General features: G+C 37.8%; 1 long non-coding RNA gene and 1 pseudogene across 1 annotated transcript; one reads left to right on the top strand and one right to left on the bottom strand.

Moving 5' to 3' along the window:
* Positions 1–6,756: 6,756 nt before the first annotated feature.
* LOC123651145 lies at positions 6,757–26,587 on the top strand. The gene is made up of 2 exons (XR_006739644.1): positions 6,757–7,308; positions 26,286–26,587. It is a non-coding gene; the product is annotated as an uncharacterized LOC123651145 (long non-coding RNA).
* LOC118703462 lies at positions 10,539–11,911 on the bottom strand (annotated as a pseudogene).
* Positions 26,588–27,336: the final 749 nt, after the last annotated feature.

Consider the following 27,336-nt stretch of genomic DNA (forward strand, 5'->3'; position numbering starts at 1 on the left):
CAGTCTGCTTCCCCCCTAAGTTAAGAACAAGCAGTTGCAGCTATTTTTAGTTTTAAGTTAGTTTTAAATAAAGAAAATATTAATCTTATAATTACCCTCCTCCTAGAGTTCTAAGCCTGAGCTCCCATGAAGGTCACCCTGTTCCTTTGAGTAATCTGTAACCGAAGTTTCAAAGAATGCGCAGCTAGTGAGTACAGGAGTAAAACTATGTGTTTATTTAAGTATCTCACCAAGGAGGGTAACATATGAGAATGACATGTCCTCTAACTTCTGCAAAGGAATTCTTGGCAATCAATCTCGTTGATGCTTTGGAATTGGATAGCTCCACTCAGCATGCTGGACCGTTTTTCCAGGATATCAGATTATTGCCACAGCTTCTGGTAGCGAGGCCTGTGGGGCAAACACCTCTGGGGGGAGATCAACAACTGGTGAGTCCTTCAGGACATCACTGGGGGTTAAATGGAGCAACCCCTGCAGTCAGTAACCTTCTCCCAGCAACTTTTCTCAAAAAATATAGCTTCTCTTTTTTGCCCAGAAGAACACCTGCTGATTTTCTTAGACTCTTATGCTTTACTGAGACATTCTCTATTTGTGCTTATTTTTCTGGATAAAAGAAGTAAAAGTTGCTAAATGCTGCAAAGCATCAATTCATTCATTCATCCACATACATTATTCAGTGCCTGTGGGTATCAGGCATTGTACTAGGCCCTCGTTAGGTTCACAGAAATAAAAACAGAGGACCTCCTCTTGGGGAGTATATATTCTACCGGGGAAGCAGGAAAAGCTTCAGCTTCTGACTATTTACTACTTAGTAATTTTTGAAGAAGCTACCATTTTGATAAAATTTTGCTCAAGATGCCCTTTAAGTTCGATTTGTGTTTTCACTTACCTCCTAGAAACAAAATTATTCTCCAGTAGTTTTTCAGTAAATATAATTTTAAAGCATTTCATAAAACATAATACATGAGTAAATATTATTGAAATGTAAAAATATCTAAAATGAGGTCTTTTCCTTTTGTCAACCCTCACCTGAGGATATGTTTTTATTGATTTGAGAGAGAGAGAGGGAGGGGGAAAGAGAAACATCAATGTGAGAAACATTGACTGGCTGGTTACTTCGTATATTCACCCTAACTGGGGCTTGAACCCTCAACCTAGGCATGTAACCTGACCAGGACTGGGACCCACAACCTTTTAGTGTACAAGACGAGGCTCCAGCCAGCTGAGCAATGTGGCCAGGCCTTAAATGAGATCTTTAGATCCCAGAACTATCCAATGTTTCATTCCCGGAAATGTCTTTTAAGATAAATTTAAAGAAAACCCTTGGATTTAAGCCAAATGAAGAACCATAGTTCTAGGAAGCTAAGTTAAATCAGTTAGATGGTGACAACAAAGACTCACACCCAGGTAATTAAGAGCCCTTTACCCCTCAGGAATCAGTGCTAAAATCTATATGGGGACAGAGCTGTTATTCAGGTCAACTGATGTATAAACAGTATCCACACTGCGTGAAACCCCTGGTTAATCTGAGGATATAAATTAGTTGTAATCATCTTTATTTACACTGACTGAGATATAAGGATTATTCATTAATTATCCGTCCCATATCATAGAAGTAAATTTAATTAAGTGCCCAAATATCTTCTGATAAACTTGCATACTCCAGATTTGTAGGTCAAAACGTGGGAAGCCTGTCACTGCCTTTTTCTTTCTTTCTCTTCACCCCTGTCGTAGGGCCTCTGTGAGAAGGTCTTGGTTTTCACATGGGGATTTTCCTCAGGGCTAATTTTCACTTGGGAACAAGTTTTACTTTCTAACTACACCGTAAGCCCCATGTAAACAACATTTTAAAATAGAAATAAATTGATGGTTTTGTTTCTTTTAACCCAATCTTATATGAAATTTCTGCCTTTTAGAAGTCATCCCCCTCACTCTAGTTTGAGGTAGAATTTAGTATAATAAACATTTACTTAATAAGTACACCAGGGCAGAGGAACTGGGGTGATGGATGATCTCACAGTTAAACATCCACTGGCAAAAGCTAACCCACTCTTTTTCAATTTAACTTGCCTGAGTATTTTTGGCCGGCAGCCTTTCTACACTCAGCTATGGCACTCTTCATATTTTAAAGAGACACATGGATTTCCAAACCGAATCTTTAAATCCCTAATAACTTAGTCTCTGCCATAATTCACTAATTCCCCCCTGCTTGTTCTATTGAAGGGAAAGGCATAAAGAGGAGGGATGAAATTATTTTTTAAAATCAATAACAAACCTTGAAATGAATGTGGAGACTTTTTTGTTCAAGGAGATGAAAACTCATTACATTATGACTTATACTTTTTTACATTTCCATGCATCCATTTTCTCATATGACAGATTGAGTAGCCAAGGCTCCAAGTTGCTATGTTGCTTTCCTTTGTTCAATTGTTTACTTGACGAAAATGCATGGAGAGTGTCCTATGTAGAAGGCATTTTAGGGATGTACATTGTGTCAGATAGCATCACGGCTTCCATATGTTGAAAATCCAAGAAGGGTGCCAAGGATCACAACATCAAGGAAGTTATAGGCTGAGTGTGGGCAAAGAAGGATGGGTCTCTGTTGGTTAATCACAACGAAGGAACTGCCATTTATCTTAGATCTTGAAGAACATGTGAGACTTCAACATACAAAACCAGAAGAAAGAGGAACAAGGAATGATATAATGTAAAAGGCACAGTACTAGGAAGTGGCAGATCTGGGTTCTGGCCACTGTGAGAAATTCACTTCATGAGCTCCAGGACCTCAGGGTCTTTATTTGTAAAACTAGAAATTGGGTTAGCTGAGCTCCAACTTCCTTCCTAACTCTACCATTCTGTGGCCTTGAATGGTCTGGAATGAGCAGTAATCAAGATGAGCTGGTAAAGGAAAAAGTGGTAGGTTTTGGTCTTGGAAATCAAACTGAATCAATTACCTTGAACATAATAATAACAGAGTCCACTATTAAAATGGTATTAGATTTTAGTTTGGAAGAACAAAAACTTTTGAGTCTGCTCCAACCATCACTGGGCATTCAAAAAATAGTACAGAATGGCCAGATATTTGCTTGAAGTTTTGTCACTCTCGCCTTTGTACTTCCAGTTGCTCCAATTAATTGTTTCAGAAAAGTTGGGTTATTTCTTGCTCTTCTTAAAGAGGAACCAGTCCCACTGGTGAGTAAAATTTAGAAATTTTGGACCTTTAAGACACAAGGTTATCAATTTTGGCATCTCCAAGGAGGAGCCAAGCCCCTTTAGTGGCATCAGGAATCCCTCCTTCTATCCCGTTTTTATAAAAGTTGCTGGTTTTTGTGAACAGGTTGGTGGCTTGGGAAACTCATGGAAGAAAACATTATTTCAGCTTATAAAATATTTACAAAAGAAAAATTTATCTGAGCCAAGTTAAAGTTGTTGACCAGCCCTTGTGGAGATGCCAGTGAATCCCTCCCCCCATCTCACCCCCGTCCAGTTGAAAAAAAAAGTCTTCAAGCTAAGCAGAGCTCCATCTTGCCTTGCATTACCTTGTTATTCCAAGGCATCACAGCTAATATGTGAAAGAGCAACAAGCTGGGGACTATACCTTTATTTGAGGACAGAGAGAAGCAATTGGTTCATATTTTTTAGTAGGGAATGGTTTGATTTGAACCTTTCATTAGGAAGATGGATTTGGAGCCTGCATGCAGCATGGATGAGGACCCTGGAGGAGAGAGACTGTGCAGGCAGAGAAACCTGCAAGATGCACTATAAAAAGCTGGAACAGACATTGGTATAAGACTGAAATGGAAGAGATCCAAAATATGTTGTGAAGGAAGACGCTACCCAATCCTACCTAATAAAAGAGTAATGTGTAAATTAACCATCACTCCGCTACACCCACAAGCCATGCCCACCAGCCATGACCACCAGCCAATCAGGGCAAGTATGCAAATAAACCCAACCAAGATGGCTATAGCCACAGAGAGCAAGAGGGAGGCTTGGGTTTCCCAGGCAACGGTAGAAGCCAACCTTTCCCCCTGCCCTTGCCAGCCTAGGCCTCCACTCAAGGCTACAAAGTTTCAATTATAGACGGTAAACAAATCCAAACAGAAATGGCTGCCACTATCGAGTGAGAAGGAGGTTTGGCTCCGCTCCAGGTTACAAAGTTTCAATTGTAGAAGGTAAATAAATTCCAGATACCAGGGCCTCTGCTTGGATTGCCAGGAGGTGTGGCCGGCCTGCAAACCACCACAGGACCCTCACTCACGCTGCTCATACCCCAAGGGAACCCCCTCCCTGATCTAGGACACCCTTCAGGGCAAACCAGCTGGCCCCCACCCATGCACCAGGCCTTTATTCTATCTGATAAAAGAGAAATATGCAGATTGACCATCACTACAACACACAAGATGGCTACCTTATGTGGTCAAAGATGGCTGCCCCCATGTGGACACAAGATGGCCATCACAAAGTGGCCAGCAGAGCAGGGTAGTTGGGGGGAGAGGGGCGTTCAGGCCTGCAAGGAAGAGCAGTTGGGGGCAATCAAGCCTGCAGGGGAGAGCAGTTAGGGGTGACCAGGCTGCCAAAGGAGGGAAGTTGGGGGCAAACAGGCTGGCAGGGGAGCAGTTAGACATCAATCAGGCTGGCATGGAAGTGGTTAGGGGGTGATCAGGCTGGCAGGCAGAAGCAGCTAGGGGCAATCAGGAAGGCAGGCAAGTGAGCAGTTGGGAGCCAGCAGTCCTGGATTGTGAGAAGGATGTCTGACTGCTGGGATTGGGCCTAAATGGGCAGTCAGACATCCCTCGAGGGGTCCCAGATTGGAGAGGGTGCAGGCTGGGCTGAGGGACACGCCTTCCCCACCCCCCTGCACTGGGCCTCTATTCCTATATAATAAAAGCCTAATATGCAAATCGACCAAATGACAGAACAACCAGAGGACTGACTGGTTTCTATGATGCCCCTTGGCCACTAGAGGGCAGACGCTAATGCAGGAGCTGCCCCAGCCCTCAGACCCCAGGCCAGCCAAGGTGAGTGCCAGCAGGAGCCCCCCAATCATCCTGCCGTTTGCCCCACAGATAGGCCCTGATCACAGCCCAGGCATAGGCACCCTACCCATGCATGATTTTCGTACGGCAGGCCTCTAGTAAAATGATAAAAGGTAACACATATTACTTGGTTCCTCTTCTAGGTGGCAAACACTGTGCTAAGAGCTTTATAAACATTGTCTTATTTAGCTTTCACAAAGGCCTTATGAAATACGTTTTAGGGGTTATGTTGTGATATGGCACTATTAGATGATGATATGGCCAAGGGACCCATTTACAACTTATCCTGGACAACTTTCCTCTAAATGAGGCTCTCAAGAGGCAGACAGTGACACATGAGATATGACAAATAGCAGATTCATAAATTTGTGAATTTGTTATATATATACACATATATAGAGTGTCCCCCCAAAATGTATACATACTTAATAGCTGATAGCTCAATTGATGTTTCTTTCTTTTCAGATTTAATCCATTGGAATTAATCATTATTCAAAATGTGTATACATTTTGGGGGGAACATCCTATATATTTTTATCCCCTCCCTGTAAAAATAAACACCATTCTATCAGCTTAGCTACATGCCTTCTTAGGCTATTAGGCATATTAACCCCCTAACACCAAGTTATTATATTTGGGTTGCTGCTGAAATCAACTTTGCCATACTGATTTGGTCTAAACTCTCTTAGGTAAATGTCTAGGCCTGGGGAAATGCATGCCATTTTAGGCTTTTGGTACAGGCTAACATTGATCATTCTTGCCTTGTGTTTGGCATAAACTTCCTGAAATTAAGTCAGACCTCTCTTCCCCATATCTTCTTAAATAGATTATTCATATTCTGGAAACTGAACATAAAATGATATTGTTTTGTTCAAATCAGTAATAGCCAACTTTATGCAAGTTGCCAATCTATATATATAAAAAGCTAATATGCAAATTGTCCCTGCGGGATTTTGACTGAAAGACTGATCACTCACTATGATGTGTGCTGACCACCAGGGGGCAGCACAGAATGAAGGAAGGCCCTGGCTGGCAGCTGGGGAAGGGAGGCCCTGGCCAGGAGCTGGCAGCCAGGGAAGGGAGACCCGGACTGGCAGCCAGTAGCCGGGGAAGGGAGGCCCCTGCCAGCAGTTGGAAGGAAAGCTCTGGTGGGCAGCTGGAAGGCCTTGATAGGCCCTGATTGCTGGCCAGGCCTAAGGACCCTACCCAGGCATGAATGTCTAACAGTGGGCCTCTAGTTTATAAATAAATAAATAAAAACCAACACATGACTTTCATTCAACCATGGCAAAATAGTTGGCACCTACTGAGTGCTTTCTTTTTTTCTTTTTCTTTTTAAAAAAAATATATTTTATTGTTTTTTTACTGAGAGAAAGGGAGAGAGATAGAGAGTCAGAAACACTGATGAGAGAGAGTCATCAATCAGCTGCCTCTTGCACAACCCCTACTGGGGATATGCCTGCAACCAAGATACATGCCCTTGACCGGAATCGAACCGGGACCCTTTAGTCCGCAGACTGACGCTCTATCCACTGAGCCAAACCGGTTTTGGCTGAGTGTTTTCTATGTACCACATATTCTCTATGCTGAGTGTGAATTATTTTGTTTAATTATCCCATGATTCTGTGAGTTAGATGCTCTCATTATCCCTCTTTTATAAAGCAAGTCTAGGCAGAGGACATTTATGTTACTTGCTCAAGATCACACAATTAATAAACTGGAGAGCTGGGATTCAAAAATAGTGAGGCTTTAACCACTAAACTATATTGTATTTCAAATTAAGAACATGGATGTCTGAAATGAATAGAAACATTCTAAAAAGTATAGGCCCCAATGTAAGAACCAATTATAACTACTTAATCAAAATTACAAGCTAGTCAGAATTTTGTTATTTCATTACATCAATGCTCATTTATTTAGCACCCATGACTCAGCATAGCAACAGAGGATGTGACAATGCATAATAACAATACTAAGTGCTTGCCCTGGAGTCATCTATGATATGGCTGTGGAAACAAAACTGACACATAGGACATTCATAGAGCAACCAACGTGTGTAGTTAAATGCTAAGTCATGTGTCATATTAAATTGTATATTAGCAGGGCATCAAGAAGAGAAAGAATGCAGAAGGCCAGTGTGGCTTGGAAAATACTTGCAAAGGATCTTAATGATAGAGTGAAGCTGGATGAGGAGAGGGGGTAGAAGGATACACCTGTCAAGAAGAGCAGGATGAAGACAAATGGAAGCTCAGAGAGAGGAATGAGCATGGTATGCTGGTTTCTATGCTTCACTCCTTCCTTTCCCTCTCCACCCCCTCCTCTGCTCTGTACACACACATACAGGGTGGGATAAAAGTAGGTTTACAGTTGTTTTCATGGAAAATAATACAACAATTAATAAATAATACAAGAATAGACTCTGTGTTTTGCACTCACAACTATAAGCCTACTTTTCCCCACCCTGTATATACATATACATCCATGTATACACACATGCTTTGGGCTGTATATGAGTGTGCATATAAATATATACACATAGATTTACCTCCAAATAATATTTGCCTTCCTTACACCGGTGTCAAAATGTTTCTGATAAACTTAGAAATATGATGAGTTGCTGGAGGTGATAATTTCTAATTTTTAAATCTGCAATAGCTCACGCATAAATTAAGAGGATAAGAGAGAGAAATGAGGTATTGGTTACCCTTGACTATATTTAGCAAAACCATCCTCCTTTTGGAAATTGAGGGCAGGTCAATCCTCATACCAGGAAGATATTTTTACTAAAAAATAACTCTTTATATGGCACTTTTGATTGTTTTTTGATTGACACTCCTATGTATACACATTTTGGGATTATTGTTAATATGGGAAATAAAGAGAAAATTGTTCTGTAATATTATTCCTCTGTGTTTAATAATAAAATTCAAGAAAAATGAAATATTCCTCCAGTACAGTGAGTTGGGTGACTAAGATGAAAACCCTGAGTTTTATGGGTTGAAGTAGAGTTCTGAGTCATGGGTGTTGTTACCAAAAAAAAAGCTAGGTTTCTAAGACCAGGATAAGCAATTCTTATATAAATCAATGTCTTTGCTGTCTCAATTTTATAAAGCAAAGGAACCAAAATTCTAGTTTTTAATTTTGAGACATAAGGAATCAGATTTGTTTTCTATAGGATGTTTACAATTGGTAAAAATATGCTACTTCATATTTAACTGAAAATAATTATAATTCAAAGACTAGGACTTTGAAGTTATCTATTCTCATGTCAATTGAATATAATATTTTTGTTTTATTATTATATGTTTAACAATCCTCCATGAGCAAATTGTGGAGGAATAGTCACATTGTATTCTGCAGACATACTTAACCAGGCCAACTGGGCACCATCATATCTGGGAGTTCACTCATATAGTAGAACCAGGTGGCAAACTTGATTCTCCCCTCTTATTTTTTACAAAACCCACCATGAACTTACAGATGTGATCAAAAGCGTTAGTAGTAGCATTGATTCTGATTTCATCAACAGAAGGTGTATCTGAATGTGAATCTCTGTGTCTGGGTGTGTACCCAAGACATTCACCTCTCAGGTTTGATTTCCCAAGCCACTTTTTCTTTAATATTTAACAAAAAGTTCATGACTCTTCTTCTCATATATTGTTGGAAACCCAGCATATTTTCCAATAGCTACAATAATATCTGTTGAGTTGATTAGTAAGAGATGTCGCTTATATTTTTATGCTGACTTTTGACTTCTGGTTAGTTCTTGCTGCATTAAATTCTCGATCTTTTCTCTGCCCTTCACTTGCTATCTCTCAGGCCTCTTTCCTGCACTATTTTGCTCTGCTTTTCATGGTTTTAATTATTGTACTACTAAAATGACATTGTCTAGGTTATATGTAGAGCAGGGTTGTTGGTTTTTTTGTTTTTGTTTTTCTGAAAAACTTGGGGACTAAAGAAGAGTTATATAAAATATGCAGCATATTTGATGAAAGCTAACCTTCAAGGTTAAACAGGCTGTTCTTAAATGTGATCATTCCCATACAGACCCATGAAACTAAAGATCTAGCTTATCTGCTCCTCACACACCCAACACACACTAGTGGAATGGTCATGGGATAACCATTATAAACATTACTGGTCAAAAAAAGGGGGACATAGGAGCCATAAAGGAGGCTTTGATATATAGCAGTTCTGAAATCTAAGCAGAAAATGTTGAAATGTCCTAATTAGGTTCAGCGATCATTCTTTTGGCTCAGCCCTCTGGGCGTGTATTAATTGGCTCAGACTGCCATAACAGTCCTACAGACTGGGTGATTAAGTAACAGAATGTATTTTTTAGCACTTCTGGAAGCCAGGAGTCCAACATGTCTGCTGAGACCTGTCTTCCTGGTGTGCAGATGGCTGCCTTCATGCTGTGTCCTCACCTGGCCTTTCCTCTGTGCTCGTGTAGTGAGAGAGAGATTTGGTGTTGCTCCCACTTTTTAGGAAGATGCCAGTCCTATCTAATTAGGCTTTTATTTTATGACCACATTAAACTTTAATTACCTCCTTAAAGGTCCTATCACCATATCGAGGGCTAAGACTTCATATAAATTTGGGGGACACAATTCAGTCCATAACAGTGCTCTTCTTGGTTCTGCCTGAGTCACCTTCCCTTCTCATGAAAGACATTACTTTGGCCAAAGAGTAGTTTTCCCAGGCTACTTTCTGATATTTTGGGGATCCAATTGCCTCCCTGTACATTTATGCTGTTCAGCTACTTTTCATCTTAAGGTGGCAGTGGCACACCTTTACTTTCAAAGGGTCTTTTGTATGACTGAAGAGTTCTCCGAGATGTTAAGGAAAGACTTTGCAGTCATACCCTTGGCTTCATCTCTAGACTAAGGGCACAATATCATGTCTTTGATATTTTTTGCCAGACATGTACAATTGTATTTAATCATGAGGAAACATCAGACAGACCCAAAGTGAGAGATATTCAATAAACCAACTAGCCAATACTCTTCAAGAAAGTCAGGTCATGGAAGATAAGAGAGACAAAAGAGATGTGACAACTGAATACAACATGGGGTCTAGGTTGGATTCTAGACTAGAAAATTGTCCAAGGAATGTGTAATCTTAAATTCAGTTTAGGTTTGTGCTGTTATTCAATGTTACTCACCAATCTGATGAGTCTAAAAAAGGGGGGCATTTCTAGATAGTCCTGATTGAAAATCAGAGTCATAGTAGGGGTTAGATCAATATGAACCATCCAGTTTAGCCAACTGGGAGAGCATGGTACATGACTGTGTTATTTCCTGGTGGATAATAATTAACTTAAAAAGGATAGGCAGGGGGTAATGAAGTATAAAATAATCATTAGAACAATTTTATTATCAAATTTGGTTATGCCCCTTTTGGATATGAGCTTTGGAATGGTAACTACTAATTCTCTTTAAAAAAACCAAACAAACAAAACAAACAAACAAAAAAAAAAAACAAGCCATTTAATTGTGTGTTATTCTCAACGAGTTCAGAAGGGTCAGAACTCAGAGGTGCTCGAGGCAGAGCACTTTTGGAATTCATGCATTCCACTTAGCAATTTTGCAAACTGCCAGAAACAGACCCCAAGAGTCTTTTGAGTTGGGAAAAATTCAACTCCTGGTTTTACAGATAAAAGAACGAAGAGCACCAAAAACGTGGTTTATTTTTGTCACACAATCTGAAGCCTGAGCTGTCATGATCCCAGTTCATAGTGTCTATGCTGCAGTTTAGGTAGGAGATCAGTCCCTCTCTCTATTCACTTCCACGTAATGTCACCGCAAGAGTGACCTGGGGCAAAGAGCTCTTATCAATACAGCTTTCTAACAAGCACTTAAATGAAAAGAACCCTCTGGTGGCACACTAGTTAGTTTATAAGATTTTAATTTACTAATTAAAAAGTTATATGTTTTATGGTTTCTTCTTTTTCTCTTATTTCTTTATACCATCTTTCTCTTTCTCTTTGTCATCTTTTCTATCCTTTATGCTCTCTTCTTTTTCCTGCCATTCTTTCTTCTCTGGATCCCAGTTGGCAATCTTGTTGATGAGGTTGTGCAGGGCAACCACTGAATGGATCAGGGAGGCCAAACACACCACAACCATCTGGTCATTGGTCTTTAGGTAAAAGGCCTTAACAAACTCCTGCAGACTAACGTCTGACAGCAGGCTGAAGACATCCTGCAGTTGGTAGGTGATTTGGTGGTTATGGGAAACTTGCCTGTAGCCACTTTCTCCAGGTAGCCTTTGATACCCAGAAGTTTGGAGTTCAGTCCCTTTATACCATGCACCTGGTTTGTGATCACAGTAGTGTCTTTGATGTCTCTTAACAAGTGTTCAACCCCAACTTCTTCAGCTTCCTCTGCTCCAATTTCACTGGAGTGTTTTTGAGGTTGGAGTTCCATCATGAACTTCTTCCACTGAAATATATGCTTGTGTGGGCAGTCCCAGATCCTTTGGTTTCACATCAATGATGACTAATAGTTAGGACAGTATCTTTTCATGAGTTCATTGATGGCGATGTCATTCTTGTGTAGTTTAGGGCCTGTGTGGTACCATCTAACTATTCTTTCTCTGGCATTGACCTTCTTAAACATTCCATACATGTTTTCCAAATAATCATTGTCTAAAAGCCAGATGGAATCATTTTTGTCATCTTCATCAAAAGGGACTGCAAAACTGTTGGGTACATCCAGTACTTTCTTTTGCCATGACCCCAAAAGCACACCAACAACACGCTTCTGGTTTTCAACCTTTGCCTATTCGGTTAAAATGATCCACCACACTGAGCAGCACCAGAGGTGGACCGCCTCCTTCTGCACCGCCAGCTCCAGCATCGTGAAACCCTGCCAGCCAGGTTCTGCTCTCTGCAACTTGCAAACAAGGCAGCCACAGCGGTGGGGACACTCCTGGCAACTATTAATTATGATCCTTAGCTTTAGCATAATAAAACCTACCTCAAAATGTTGTACAGATTAAATGAAGAGTTGCGTATTAAGAGCATGAAACATAGTAAGCATTCAATTAAAGACAGGCTTTGTTTATAGCATGCTGATGCTGATAGTGATGGTAGGCTACCTCGAAGCAGACTAGTATTTTGGACAGAGGTATCCCACAAAGACACTAGATAACAGCACAGATAAAAGGGAAAAGTCAAAAGGACTTGCATGACAATTTGTGAATATTCTATGAGTTAAGGGCAAGAGTTTTAGGTTGATGACCTTGGATGTTTCAGGGTTCCATTCAGACAATACAGATATTTGGCTGGATCCGAAAGACTATTTCTGGTCTCCTCACCCACAGGTAGAAATGGAACTACTAGGCTCATTTTATCTTCACTCAGGAAATGAAGAAAAATTAGCTACAGCAGGGTTTCTCAACAGCAGCACTATTGATATTTTGGGTTAGATAACTCTGAGTCCTGGTCCCCATAAGGGTGTGTGGGTGGAGAAAGCCAAAGGGGAGCGTGGAGTCACCAGCAATTTGAGGGGCCTTGAAGATGAATTTAGCAGGCTTGCTTTTCAAGGGCATGGACTGAAGTTCAAAAATGTAACACTGTTTTCTATAATCAAAATACATTTTCTGGCTCAAACATAATCATAATTTAGTCTAGGTATATTCTGTGAAAATATGTAATTTATCAGGCACTCTTAGTTTATAATCAGGACACATTTTAGATGAAACTTTATCTTTGGCTTTTCTCCCTGGATTTGAGTCTAAATTGGAGGAATGGGATAGGCTGTTAAAGAATCTTGCTCAAAAGCCATTCGATAGTACTGGGAAAGAAGCCAGTTGCTTCTTATTTTGATGTGTTTGATCCTATGCAGATATGCATTAACAAATCTGCTTTGATTTTCAGGCACACATCATGTTTTTCACCTAATAAAATGTTAATCAGAGTTTGGCCATCAGCATCTCCCCAGGGTTTACCTATTTAGAAGTTTGTGAGTTGCCATGTTTGTTCTCTGGTTGTCATACTGCATTTTCATTGGCCCAACCTTTTGGTCTCCTTTTCCATGTCCTAGTTATCTCCCCACATCTTGAGATTCAGGGTTCAGGGATGCTGAAAGGATCTCACTGTGTCCTTAACACTGTCTCTTATCCATCTCTGCTCTGTTATCAGCAATTCTATGTTCATGAAGAACATTGGCTTGATCACTAACCGGAGTTTAGACTGAACCAGTGAGGTATTTTGTTTCATCATCATGGTGCCAGGGACTTCCCTAGGAAGGTTGTTCTTTCATTGAGTCTCACCCAGGGTGCGAGAGATGTGTCTATTTTATTATCAGAAACCAAAATTTAAATGACAATTCTATTGTATCCTTCCCCACCTTTGCTGTGGGGAGAATGATGGAGAGTCAGGGTCAGGGCACAAAGGAAAAATCTATAGGTTCTTGATTCTCGTCCAAATTTGCTCCCATTTCCTACACAGCTTAAATGGTTTTGTGGTCTGACAGCTGGGGTAGAAGTATGGATATATTTTGCCAAATTGTTTTTTCTTTCAAATCTGTTTGAAATCATACACTGCACTTTCATTGAAGCTTTTGAATTTAGAAGTCAAGAATTCAGAATCTTTGCTCTCTAGCCTCATCAGAGAACTGGTCCTGGGTGAATGACAGCTCATATGTCAAGACCCATAATGGGCACAGAAGGAAAGAAAAAATTAATATTTCAAATTACTTCCCTGATAAGTGAATGTTGTTAAAGTTTAACTTGGCTTCCAATAGAAATCTTCCCTTTTGTTCACAACTCTGCTAACAATAAATAGATGATAGCATGCTCTAAAAGGGATTTCAGTATCCCATACACTTTTCTGATAAAGCACCACCAGTTCTCCCTGGGCCAGTATTCTGATTTCACTCATGCCATGTGCATTCCCCTCTCTGTTGTCAAGTTCCTTCTGTCTAATGTGCCAGACCTCTTTTCATTTTCTTGGATCATATCTATAAGACATAAGGTCAGATTCAACCACCTCATGACATCTTTCCCAAGCATCTGCCCCGCCCCCCTAATTAGCTAAGACTTAATTCCTTCCATTTTGAGTTGTTATTTGTTTCATAATTGTCAGTTACATTATTTTTGCCCTATAAGAAATATGTTACTTGAATATACTCTACATACTGTGAAGTATTCAGCATGGTACATAGTAGATGATAAATATTGATTCATTGTTCTACACTGGTTTAAAAAATATGGAAGTTTAAGAACTGTTCTAAATTATTTTCTGAGTTTTTACATCAGTTTAACTTCTGTTTCAGAGACATAAAAGGCTTTTGAAAAATAAAAATTAATAAACCTAATTTTCTAAATTTTCATCATATAATTTACAATGAAATAATGATCATAGATAGGACAAGTTTTAAAATTGCCAAGCAAACAGTCTGGTTTGCTTTGTGCATTTGCCATTGCTATTTTTCAGCATGTTATGTCATTTTCAGAGTCAGTTGTCCTCACCATTATAAAGTTCTCTTTAACAGAGATGAGTCTGAAAATATGTTTAATAAAGAAAAAAAAAGGCCAGTACAGAACATACAGAGATTAGAAAAATAATTAGCTATATTATCAATATCAACCATAATAATAGTTTCCTAGAATATCTTTCTTATAAAGATAAAATCACTAAAAATTTACTAGATAAATAAAAAATCATGTTTAATTATAAAAAGAATTATATAATTGTATTATTATTTTATTATTTATATCTTACTAATAAGACTTTGATTTCATCAATATTCCATTCTTCTATTAATCCACTCAACAAATGAATATTAACTTACTACTTGTTGGGTATTAAAATTAGAATGATCCCTGTTTTCACTGAACTTACAAATTTCAGTTCTTAATTCTATAAAGTGATTTAATTTTATGTGAAAAAGAACTATAATTGAAATAAGAACTTTTTCAGGCATCTTATAGACCCTCTAAATGGTTTCATTTTTGTACATACTTTTAAAATCTTATTATTTTTTAATTTTAAAAATATTTCATAATCATGCCTAAAAGTTAAAAGGACAATAGATATATAAATATATTTTATTTTAATTTTTAATATATATTTTATCTGTTACTTCTGGCCAGGAAGACACTTGTGATTTATGTTGAAAAAGTAGCCCAATGATTTGTAAAGTGATTTCCCGTATAGAAGACTTGAGAAGAGACATGCTCAGAAACCTCCTGGCTCATTGTTGCCTGAATCAAGAGCTTCGGTTGAGTATTAGCACTCGGAAAATAAACACTAACCTCCAAGGGACGTGATGTTCACTGGATATCATCTGACTCCACGTGAGAGGACAGAGAAACTACTCAAATGTTGACAAGCAGTAGAAAACAAACATTTATACTAGAAATGTATGCACTTACTATCATAACATCATCCCTACTCCTCTGCCCTGCTAGGTAAATAGAGATTTTTAGATTCCTCCCAGAAATATCATTCGTAGGATTTAAACTTAAATAGCTTTAATATCTAATAATTCTTTGGATAACTTAACAGAGCCTCACCCAACATTCCTCATGGCCAGAGACTGGCATTTGACCAGGCGAGACTATCCCCAGCACCTCTGTTCTTGTCAGCAGGCTCTGCTCTGCTAATGTCTGGCACACAGGGTGCTCTGCTGACCTGGGAGAGCATTACTAAATACTAGGAGTGACTTGCTACCTTACATTCATTTTGACAAATAAAACACAGTCATGGAGGAAAGAACTGTTCTCCCTCAGTCCCATCACCTGGGCCATTACTGAGTGCCGAATCCCCCTTTTCCCTTTGCTCCAAATCTCACATAAATTGTTAATCTCCCTTCTAAAATTCTAAAGTGATCCAACAACTAAAATGTATCTCTGTTTAAAAAGTGTTAGAGCCTAATTGCTCAGCTTTTTGCTTTTTTCTTCAAAGCTGAACTATGTGTTTTTACATAGTGTTCTCATTAGAGGATTTTTTGGTAAACTTGCTTTGATGCTTGCCTTTGATTCTCTGGATACTCAGTTGGGCCCTGGTCGAGATATTTTAGTTCATTTAGCAAAGCCCACATAATGATGTTCTCAGTGTAGGTAACGAGTTCTAGTTAACAAATCACATCCATGAATTGCATCCATCGCAATTACTTTTGAGATGTGACGTGCTAATAACAATTCCTTTTTAGAACCACACTAAATGGGCCATGAATGAATGTCACACCACCTGATACAGGACTATGCAAAGGAGGAAAATCTGTCACTGGAAGGTGGCTAAAGAATAGAGACATTTTTCTTGAATTTATGAATACTGGTTGGATTCTTTGGTGGGAAGTATTAAATATTAAGTTGCAGGAGCCTTAATATGGCCAAGACTCTTCCCCTCACCACAGCCACAGAAGAACAAAGGACGGATCCCCAATTCACCTGAGTGGTGGTCTGCATTTCTCATCGCATTTGAATGGAACCACAGGTTATTTGTTTCAATCAAGTCTTCACTTTGCCAGATATCTTAGAATGGAAAAAAACAACAACAAAAAACTGCCATACACGTCAGGGAAAAGGAAACATTAGTTTCTCATTGTATAGGTTGTGATGAGATCCTCTGTTTTTATCATAAACACTACGTAACCTAAAATGACTGGAAGACAAATTACCAAATGTCTCAGAAGCCCATTTGAGAAAATATAAAATGAGAAAAAGCTTTTTGAAACCTCTCCTAATGTATCTCTTAGGACTAAAAGAACTATAACTGTTTTAGGCCTGCCCTTCTGACCCCACTTTCCTTCTAGCAAGTCAACGGAATTCAATAATCACATGCTCCAAAGGATGCCAGGAGGTCTGACATCATTCTCAGGGACGGTTATTGCAGTTGCTTCTGAGGAGAGACAGAAACCAGAGGTGTGTCTTGGTTGCATCTAGGTCTGACTCAAAACCAGAGGAAAACCATAAAAGCATTAGGCCAAGAAGACAAATGTATGTTTGACCTTCCTGTGGAGACAATGGTAGAACTATTAAGCTTCCACATTTCAAAGCAAGTCTCTGGATTTTATTTACCAGAAATTCCATTTCTGAGACTTTCAGAGCAGCACACCTTCAAGGACAAGATGTCGTGAAAAAAATACAAGATTTAATTAGGAACTCAGGAGGTGGTGAAGATTTAGTATTATGCAATCAAATTAAATATTCTTCCACAGCGTTTTGTTTTCTTAGTAACTTAGGAAAGTTACTTAGAATTTAATAAATCCAATGAAGAATAAAACCAAGCGATTAAATCAATAATGGCAAACCTTTTCAGAGAATACTTGGTTTTCCATTTTTGCATGGATCCATTCCAAGATGAAATAATGTGGAAAATTATTTGATCCAGTGTGTAAAACTCAGGGTTTTGTCAGAAAGAATGAAATTATGCCTTTATGTCTGAGAATTTAGTGAGCACCATTTCAGTGAGTTAACCTTTAAAAGTTTTAAGTGTCCACTGTTGAGTAACTAGGAAAGCTCTGGGATCAAGTTCTGACTTCGTTCATTAATTTGTTTTTTTCACTCATTCATTCGCTTACTCACTTACCCACTCACACTACTGTGTGCCAGTCACAGTGCTAGGCACCAGTGATACCATGTTGATAGAAACAGACAGCCTTGCCGAAACCGGTTTGACTCAGTGGTAGAGCACTGGTCTGTGGACTGAAAGGTCCTGGGTTCGATTCCGGTCAAGGGCATGTACGTTGGTTATGGGCACAATGCCGGTAGGGGGTGTGAAGAGGCAGCTGGTCGATGTATCGACGTTTCTAGCTCTCTATCTCTCTCCCTTCCTCTCTGTAAAAAAATCAATAAAAATATATTTTTAAAAATAATAAATAAAATAAAAACAGACCGCCTTTGTCCTTCAGATTTTGTCAGTCTAATGAAGAGGGAACATGTGCTAGCAAATGATTACTATATTATAAATTTCTTTAAAGGAACAAGAGACTGGAGACCTCAACCAGTCTGGGCACCGATAGAAGGTTTCCTTGAAGAAGCAAGATTTAAGCTGAGATCTGAAGGATAAGTAAGAAGAGTTCGCAGTAGTGGGGAGGGAAGAATGCTCTAGGTAGAGGGAACAATGTATACAAAAGCCTTAGGCAGGAGAGAGCATGTGTTTTGGAAAAGTTAAAAAAAAAAAAAAAAGCCCAGTGTGACTGGAAGCAGGAACAATCCTAAAAGTGTCTGGATCTTGGTTTCTAAATACCATTTTTCACTAACAAAAAACAGGACTCTCTGGAAAAAATGGCCAGTTCCAGGGCTGGGGAAGAGAAAGGACACAACGAACCCAGGACATCTTGCTGTGTCATAAAGTAAGAAAGTACTCAAAGAATAGAAGGTATTATCAAAATAATGCTGAGGCAAAGCCAGCATTACAAAGTTCCCTTTGACCAAGTTCCTGGCAACTGAAATATTAAAATAAATAATGATAATAGCATATTACAAAGCATTGAGTAACACAGGAAACAAGTCCATACTGATATAGATGCATGAATAAATTTAAAGTTTGGTGAGGAATGGGATATTTACATAGTTTCTTATTTTCCAACAAAGTATTTGTTAATTACAAAGGGAAAAAGAACACTTTACAATGGAGAACCTTGGCAGACACCAACTTAAGTAATCAAAGTTAGCATGATTAGTAATCATAAAAATTGAAATTACGTGCTATTTTATAGTAATCAATGAGAAGAACACAATATTATTTCTTTAGTATTTTAGCCAACATGAACAACTATCATACTTACAGACCAATCTAAATTGAGGGACATTATCCAAAATAACTGGCCTGTAATCCTCAAGTTTCAAGATGATGAAAGCCAAGGAGAGAATGATAAATTGTTCCAAGTGGAAGGAGATTAAAGAGGCCTGACAACTAAACACAATATATAGCTCCAAACTGCATCTCCTGCTCTAAAGGAAATTGTCTGGCTACTTTGTGAAAATGGAATGGGATCTGAGAGAGGAACTGACGTGCAGTTCCTGATTTCAATGACTATATTGTAAGTATGCAGGGGAATGTCTTTGTTTATAAGAACTGCACTAAAGTATCATTGGGCAACACGTTAGCAATATATGTACCCACAGGGTTAAGAAAAAAACAACAACACACCTTCCAACTTTACTACAAGTTTGAGATTGTTTAAAACTAAAAAAATTATTCGATTAATCAAAAAAGGAAAAAAGCCACTGGTACTAGAAATCGTGGCCCTCTGTTTCACCATGTGGACAATGAGGAGGGTAGTTGAAATCTATGGATCTCAGTTAAAGTGACACTGTATTGTATTAACTAGTTCCCAGGAATAACATACAAATGAAAAATTTCTGTGTAACCCATGAGCACAAGCTTTAAATAATATTCTTTTATTATCTCACAGTTCTCTAATCCAGAAATCTAGGTGGCATGACTAGGTTCTCTGCTGATGGCTAAAATCAAGGTGGCAGCTCTTTATTCACACCTGAAGCTTGGGGTGTTCTCTTACAAGCTCATTCCTGTACTATTGGCCGAATTCAGCTCCCTGAGGATGTAGGACTGAGTCCCATTTTCTTGCGACAGACTGCTCTCGGCTCCTAGAGAATGCTCTGAGGTCCTTGCCCCATGGCGCCTTCTGTTTCAATGAAGAGCCTTCCTCTCTCATGTTTGGAATCTCTCTCACATTCTGAATCTCTTGCACTTTCTCTTCTGTGACTATCTGAAGAAATATGTTCTGCTTTTAAAGGGTTTATGCTGATTAGGTTAGGCTATCCAGATCATTTTTCTACCTTGAAGTCAATAAATTAGAATAACCTTAACTACATCTACAAAATTCCTTTTTTAACAAAACACAATCATGGGAGTAACATCAGGGGGCAAAAGTGTGAGATTATCTTAGAATTCTGCCTACTACAAGATGGAAGAAAGAAATGTGTTTGAGTTTGTTGTCAGAAAATATATATAGGTAAAGAAGGGAAAGTAAAAATCTACTTCCTGATTCATAAATCAGGGGTTGGGGAGTTCTGGACTTTGAAGACATCTTCCCCAGTGAATTCTTTGCTTTGTGGTTATGAGGCTGTAAGAGCAGGCACAGTGTGTTTCTGATTTACTATTGCATTCCCAGCACTGATACATAGTAGATACTAAAAATATGTTGAGGGTATGAAGAATAAGTGATGAGTGAATAATTAGCTGTAGCAGCCAAAGATTATATTTTCTTATTTAACTCATCAAAATCATAATTCCTGATCCCTCGGTGAGTTATTCTTCCAGAATAGCCAGGCTAAGGACAAACATGACAGTTAATTTCTAGTTCCCTTTTGATTGATGGTATTTGTGTGTATAGAGAATTTGAGATGTGTGTTGTTGTTTTTTTAAATAAGTATATGTTTCCAAGAAGCTTGGAACATATTCATGTATCAACAGTAGTAGCTATGACATTCAGAATGAAAGGATCTCATGATGCTATGTGGTTTTGATTAACATATGATAAAAGCTTAGGATATTTATATATGGGGTATAGGAGGAAAATGTATTAAATATTATGTTGAAAACAGTCCTATTGCTTTGTTTCATTATACAATGTAAATATGTTCAAAGTAAAAATACAGGGAAGTATGAAAAAGAAAATAAAGATTATCCATAACCCCACAACTAAAAGATAAACCCTATTAATATTTTGATTGATATCCTTTCAGGTTTTTTCCCTGTGCCACAATGGGCGACACCAGCACACACAGACATAGTTCTACAGAAATAATTCTGCCTGTCACAGGATGGAAGAGTTTTTATAATCTGCCTTTTTTTTTTTTTTTTTTTTTTTAGAAATACATCATAGACATAGTTCCATGATTATAAATTAAATATGAACCACTTTTAACAGTTGCAATATATCTTATTATGTGGGTGTATTAACATGTTTTATTTAGCTGATCATTCCTGATGGACTTTTAAATCATCTCCATTATTTTTTTAGAAGTATATAGATCACTACAACAAACAGCCCGGTACATAAATCTTTATACATTGGCTTCATGATTTCTGTAAAATAAGTACCCAGGAATACTATTGGTAAGTCAAAAGGTATGTAAATCTTGATGTTACCAGATTGTCCTGAGCTGTGTTTAATCTCACAGGCAGATTATATAGTATCTGTTTATCCTTGCCCATGAGAATTATCAATTAAATATTTAATCTTTTTAAGCTTGACACATAAAGATAATTTATTGTTTCAAATGCATATCTTTTTTATATAGCTTCTTTACATCTTTATTTTTCTTCAGAGTTTTAGAATATATTTTAAGGTGAGGTTGTTAAAATGGCTATTAGGCATTATTTTTCTTATTCTTTGTCAATCGTATATTTTTTACCTCTGTAAATATTTAAGTCATTATCTAGGTGATTTTTGAAATGCATTAGTATGTTAGGCAGCCCCTAGGATGGTCTCCAATGATCCCAGCATCTGATAGTCACAACCTTCTGAAATTTTCTGTTTGAGTGTGAGCTAGCCCTGTGACTCCCTTCTTTGTCCTGCCAATAAAATATGGCAAACGGGGCCAGAGGAGGGATTCCACTTCCATGATTAGGTTATTCAACACCGAGACTTCCATCTTGTGAGCAGATTCTCCCTATTGCCTTCTGGGCTGCCTGATTGGATGAAACAAGCTGCCGAGCTGTAGAGACCTACCTGGCAAGAAGCCAAGGGGACACTCTGGCCAAGAGCCAACAAAGAGCTGATGCTGAGGAAGCGAATCCTATCAACAACCGTGTGGGCTTGGGGCAGGTGCGTCTTCGGATGAGACCACAGGCCTGACGGACACTTCAACTATACTCATAGCTGTACCACTTCCGTTGTACTCAACTGTCTCACAAGGAGACTCCCTCTGTGGCATGTTCTCTCTCCTTACTTTACAATGTAGACTTTTCAGTGTATAGAAATGTAACTTTAACAGGCTGTATCTTAAAGCACAGCGAACAAATATTGATTTTGGAATTCCTATGTAATATTATCACATACTGTATGGCAACATGGGGATTTTAGAATTGCCGAAAGGAAACTTAGTCTCAGGTTTGTTTATTTTTGACAAAGAAGGATGATGACAGCTCTTGTATCTGTGCTTGTTATTTTAAAGAATTTAAAATATTATCAATTAAATATTTAATCTTTTTAAGTGCTTGTTATTTTCCTTTAGCACCAGGATTCTTAAGGATGCTCCTCTGGTTTGATTTCACAAATAAGGATTAGAAATTCTATACCAACTTATTTGCATGTACTTGTATAGATTTAAGGACCTCCTTATATATGTCCTGGCTTGTGTAGATTCTCTGATAGATAAAAAGAGATAAATATCTTACTTCTTGATGCTGGGATGCACAATCCCACTAGGAAATGTTTCTTGGGGCAGGCTGGGTATTGTATAAGGCACATGCATTCCGCCTCCAGAGGATCTGAGGGTGCCTCTGATTCCTCCTCTAGAATAACAATACTCACTCACCAATTCTGTGTTAATGTGGGTGAAAGATTAAAAACTTTAAGTCTTTTCCTAATGCAAGGAATTGATCCACAAATGCCTCATTTGGCCCTTTGCTTATAAGGCATCATCAGGGATCTAGAAATTGTCATTTTGGGGAAAAGAAAGTTTCTGTTCCCATTCTACATTGCCTTCACCTCCTTGACTCCTTGACATCTGCCTTCTCCACATTAAATGCCATCTTAAAAGATTCTTCTGGAAGGAGGATAGCATTATTTTCTTCCACTTATTTAAATGTGTTTTATTATGTGAGTTAGAGGAAACATTTAATAACACCCTCTAGGGATTTTATTTACACATTCATTAAGTTTAGTAAGGCACCATATTTTCACGAAACAATGAATTCAAGTAGTGAACAAGTTAATGCTTTTATCAAACAAATAGTATTATTTTCTTAAACAAAGGAATGTGACAACACAAGAATTTGAAGGTGAGAGTTAGGGGATGGAGGAAGATCCCAGATTGGGAAGATAGATGGAGAAGGGGGAACATACCACCTCATTTGCAATATTACCCTGGTCAAGCCACATTTCAGTGACAGCTACACATTCTGTTTTTTTTGTTTTGTTTTTTAAGCAACAACAAAAAACAGAGCAGTTGCTTTGCCTTCTGCCCCAAGTCTGATTCCCTATTCATATGATCAATTTTTACCATCTTATTTTGATTAAGAGAAGTCCAGAAATATCTGTGAAAGGCTAAGAGTGTTCCCAGCCTTGGAAATTAAAAAAAATAAATAAAACTTAATGATGCCTCCTATGGAGGAGTTGATAGATTATTTTACTTCTAGACATGAGCCACAAGTACGAGGGGAATGAGTATTGTCGTGGAAAGTTCAACAGAATTACACCTCGTAGAAGGCTGGGGACCGGCCCACCAAGAGTAGCTCCAGTCCTCTTTCAGAGCATTTAAGTAGTAAGGCAATCATTCCACATAAGAGAAAAGCTGTCCAGGGTTTCCCCTGAGGAGTGATGCAGATCTAAGTAGGGGCAATCAGTTTTACCTTTTCTTTCTCCATTTGGTGACTTTCAGAATGACCAGATATGCCATGCAACACAGGGAAAGAGAGGATGTAACCTGGAATCAGAATTCTTAGATTCCACCCAGTACTTCTACCAAGTGAGCAAGTCACTGAATCTCTTTAAACCTCAGTTTCCTCGTTAGTTATACTCTCACCAGGTTGTTTTATAATCCATTGAGTTAAAAGGTGTGAAATATATTGTCCTACAGATTATGCTTTTGATCTTTACTGCTACATGTGTGTTCAAACTCCAGAAGATTCCAAGAGAAGCAGCATGACTTAGCTGTCCAAACACAGATGTTATCACAGAAATGTAACTCTGCCACTCATAAGCAACAGGAAGGAATTAAATCCTCACTCCCTTCCTTTAGGATGCATCGAAAGATGTGCCTGGCACACAGGATCCCTGGGAGGTTTTTTTAGTTGACATGAAAGAAAGTCTGTCAGGTTCGCTATGTAAATTTAAAAAAAAGGAATTTAACTAAAATAATCTTCCTTAAAGTGTATTTAATTTTACAACACGCGCGCACACACACACACACACACACACACACACACACAAACACAAATAAATCTGACCAGTTGTTTACCTAAATGACAACTCTTTTTGATGACATAAATTTTAAGAGAAACCTAATCTGGAATTAAGTTGCCATGCCTTTTGCCTCCAACAGAAAGTAAGTGGGGGGGGGGGGGGGGGGAAGATACGTGAGGTCATACGTGCTAATATTTGTTCCTGAAAAGATGTGAGGGGGTGGATTGGAGGAAAGGAAAATAAAACCCGCTTCTACGGTTCCAGAAGAATATATGTACTGTGATTATCAGGCCTCTGATTAAATATTCAGTAGATGAATTTGAGTACTCCATCACCTACAATATCTGCAGTAATATTTTGAGTGATGGAGGGCTATAGGAAATGCATTCTAGCAGAGTGATGAAGAGTATGGATTTTAGTTCCACAAAGGCATGCGGTATATCGGAATTTCAGGCCCTCTAGTTACTAGCTATAAGGTCTTAGGTGAATAGTTCAACTTCTGCAGGTCTTAGTTTCTTCATGAAAATGGGAAATAATTGTAATGATCATCATCATAGTTTCAAGATTTAAAATGAAATACTATAAATAGGGGTAGGAAACGTTTTTTCTGCCTTGGGCCATACAAAATTATCAACTTAAAAATTAGGCTGCTACATTTGCTCAAACATTTAATTAACTCACCCCTAATGCCTTGTGGGGGCCTTATACAGCCCGTGGGCCAGATGTTCCCCACCCCTGCTATAGATAGAACTAAGTCTGGCATATTATATATTGTAAGATCTCAGTAGCTCTGCTTATATTGCTATCTTCTCTGCACCAGTAAGAATTATGTTTAAAAATAAGATGTTGTAATATATTTTAATGGTATTCCTAATGTTTTGAGTTCATTTGTTCTCATAATCAATGCACACATATATATATATATATATATATATATATATATATATATATATTTTTTTTTTTTTTTTTTTTTTCATTTTATAGCAGACTTTTTTTATGTGGGTATACTCTGTTTTGCAAAACAAATCAACATTTTGTAAATTATATTTGATGATGAGGGGTGGATATTACACTAAAGAAACATAATTCTTAAACTTTATTGAAACATATAATCTCTTTAAAATCCGAATGCAACAATGTATACTCTATCTGGCCAAATGTACAAATCTTCATGTGCAAAAAGTTTGTGAATAATTAAAAGGGAACATGGACCTCCCTGGGAAAACCTGAGATTTTTAATGACATGAATAAACTTTCAATACTGCAAATAAACCAATCCTTAATTTAGCTGTTGTATAAATTCAAATTTCTATAAAGTAGCTTTTAATGAAGTACCTTATATAGATTATCAATGTTTAATGTGGCCTGAAACATAGTTATATGCCACTATGTTTGCTACTTAAAGTTATTTTCAACCCAGGCTTATGGAGTATGCTGTACTTAGCAGTTTGTACATAGTGAAAAGTCACTGATATACCATTAATATTAGTGTCAGGTTGTAATATTGAATTACACCATATGGATGAATGCTTTTTTTTAATGGTTTTTCTGTATCAAAGAACCAGCAAACACAATGATTGCTTTTCCAGAACAGTTTTTTTTTTACTTTATATTTTCAATCAGTATCTTTTAGAAATTCATATAAAGTACTTATTTCCCTAGCATGTCAATATCTAATGGGAGTAATTGAACATTTGAGTCATAAAATCAATCAGGAAAGTGACAAGTTTACCATTAGATTCCTGGCTTTGCTCCTGCGCTCAATACTATCTTAATGCAATGCAGTGTTTCAATTATTTTAAAACAACAAATGGTTAATAGATCCTGAAGAATTCCCTGCCAGCATAATTTGATGTTTCTGCTAATAAAATAAAATAATAATATCTTCTAAATAAATGTTTAAAGATAAGTTTCAAACAATTTGAAAAAAAAATCTTGAGAAAATATAATTTAGCTATTAAGCAGCCCAGAAAAAAATTTATTTCTGAAGTTTTAAATTAACCAGAAAAATGACTTACTTTGATGAGAGGTTATCAATTTGGGATAACCTACATTATCATCTCATTTGTGATTTTGATCTCTTTTATATCTCCCAACTTCAACTAATGGAATGCTGGTTATTTGTTCATATTTTTTATAAGTTATGGGATTTTCGTAATCCATTAATGGTTTTTTTTTTGTTTGTTTTTAATATTAGGCAAATCAAGAGGCAAATGCAAGCAGTTCCTGTAGAGGCAGTGAGAAACGACCTCCACTAGCAGAGTTTTGTCTGGTTGCTGATCGGCCGCATCTGCTGTGTGTGAAATGACAGACGGATTATTCAGGAAATTCAATACACCCACAGAGAGAAGCCAAACATGACAGCTTATTTTGGGAACCATTCTATCATGAGGACACATTTGTTCTTGGAGCAGCCTCAGAAAGCCTCCCTTTCATCAAACTAGGTCTTGATTAAGGGGACTGCTGATGCCTGCTACATAGAGAATGATTTTCTCTTGACAAAGTTATCTCATTTTAATCATTTTTTTTAAACTATTGTAAGGAAGATATTTCATTATTAAATATTTGGTAATTGTTTCCAGTAGCGCAGATTGGAAGATGATTCCTGGAAGGCCATAACCATCATCTGATAAATAACAAATAGTAAATCTTTTTAATAATATGGCATTTTTTTCTTGTAAATATGCTTCTGAAAGGGGCATGGCAATGTAATTGCTATATGTTTATATATTTTTGAAAAATATATTTTATTGATTTTTTTTCAGAGAGGAAGAGAGAGGGATAGAGAGTTAGAAACATCAATGAGAGAGAGTCATCAATCAGCTGCCTCTTGCACACCTCCCACTGGGGATGTGCCCTCAACCAAGGTACATTTGACTGGAATCAAACCTGGGACCTTTCAGTCTGCAGGCAGACACTCTATCCACTGAGCCAAACCGGTTTCGGCAGTATCTTTATATTTTTATTTGTAATCTTTACAGTTGTAATATAGTCCATAAACGTTTATTTAATTACTAAAATTCAGAAATCAATTCAGAAGTTATTGTGTTTTTACCAGGACATTTATATAACAGCAAATAATAAATAGTATGTTAGTTGTAGCTAAAAATTAAGAATGATGTCTGTTAAGGCACTTAATCATGCTTTTTGCATCTTTAATTCTCTTAAATCATTTTCTTTCTTTTACCTCAAATTGCTGCTCAGTCTTGGGATTTATTGGTCATGTAACTTCTTTTGCTAATGCAGGT

Source organism: Pipistrellus kuhlii, unplaced genomic scaffold (genome assembly GCF_014108245.1).
Source record: "Pipistrellus kuhlii isolate mPipKuh1 unplaced genomic scaffold, mPipKuh1.p scaffold_m20_p_4, whole genome shotgun sequence".
Taxonomy (NCBI): domain Eukaryota; kingdom Metazoa; phylum Chordata; class Mammalia; order Chiroptera; family Vespertilionidae; genus Pipistrellus; species Pipistrellus kuhlii.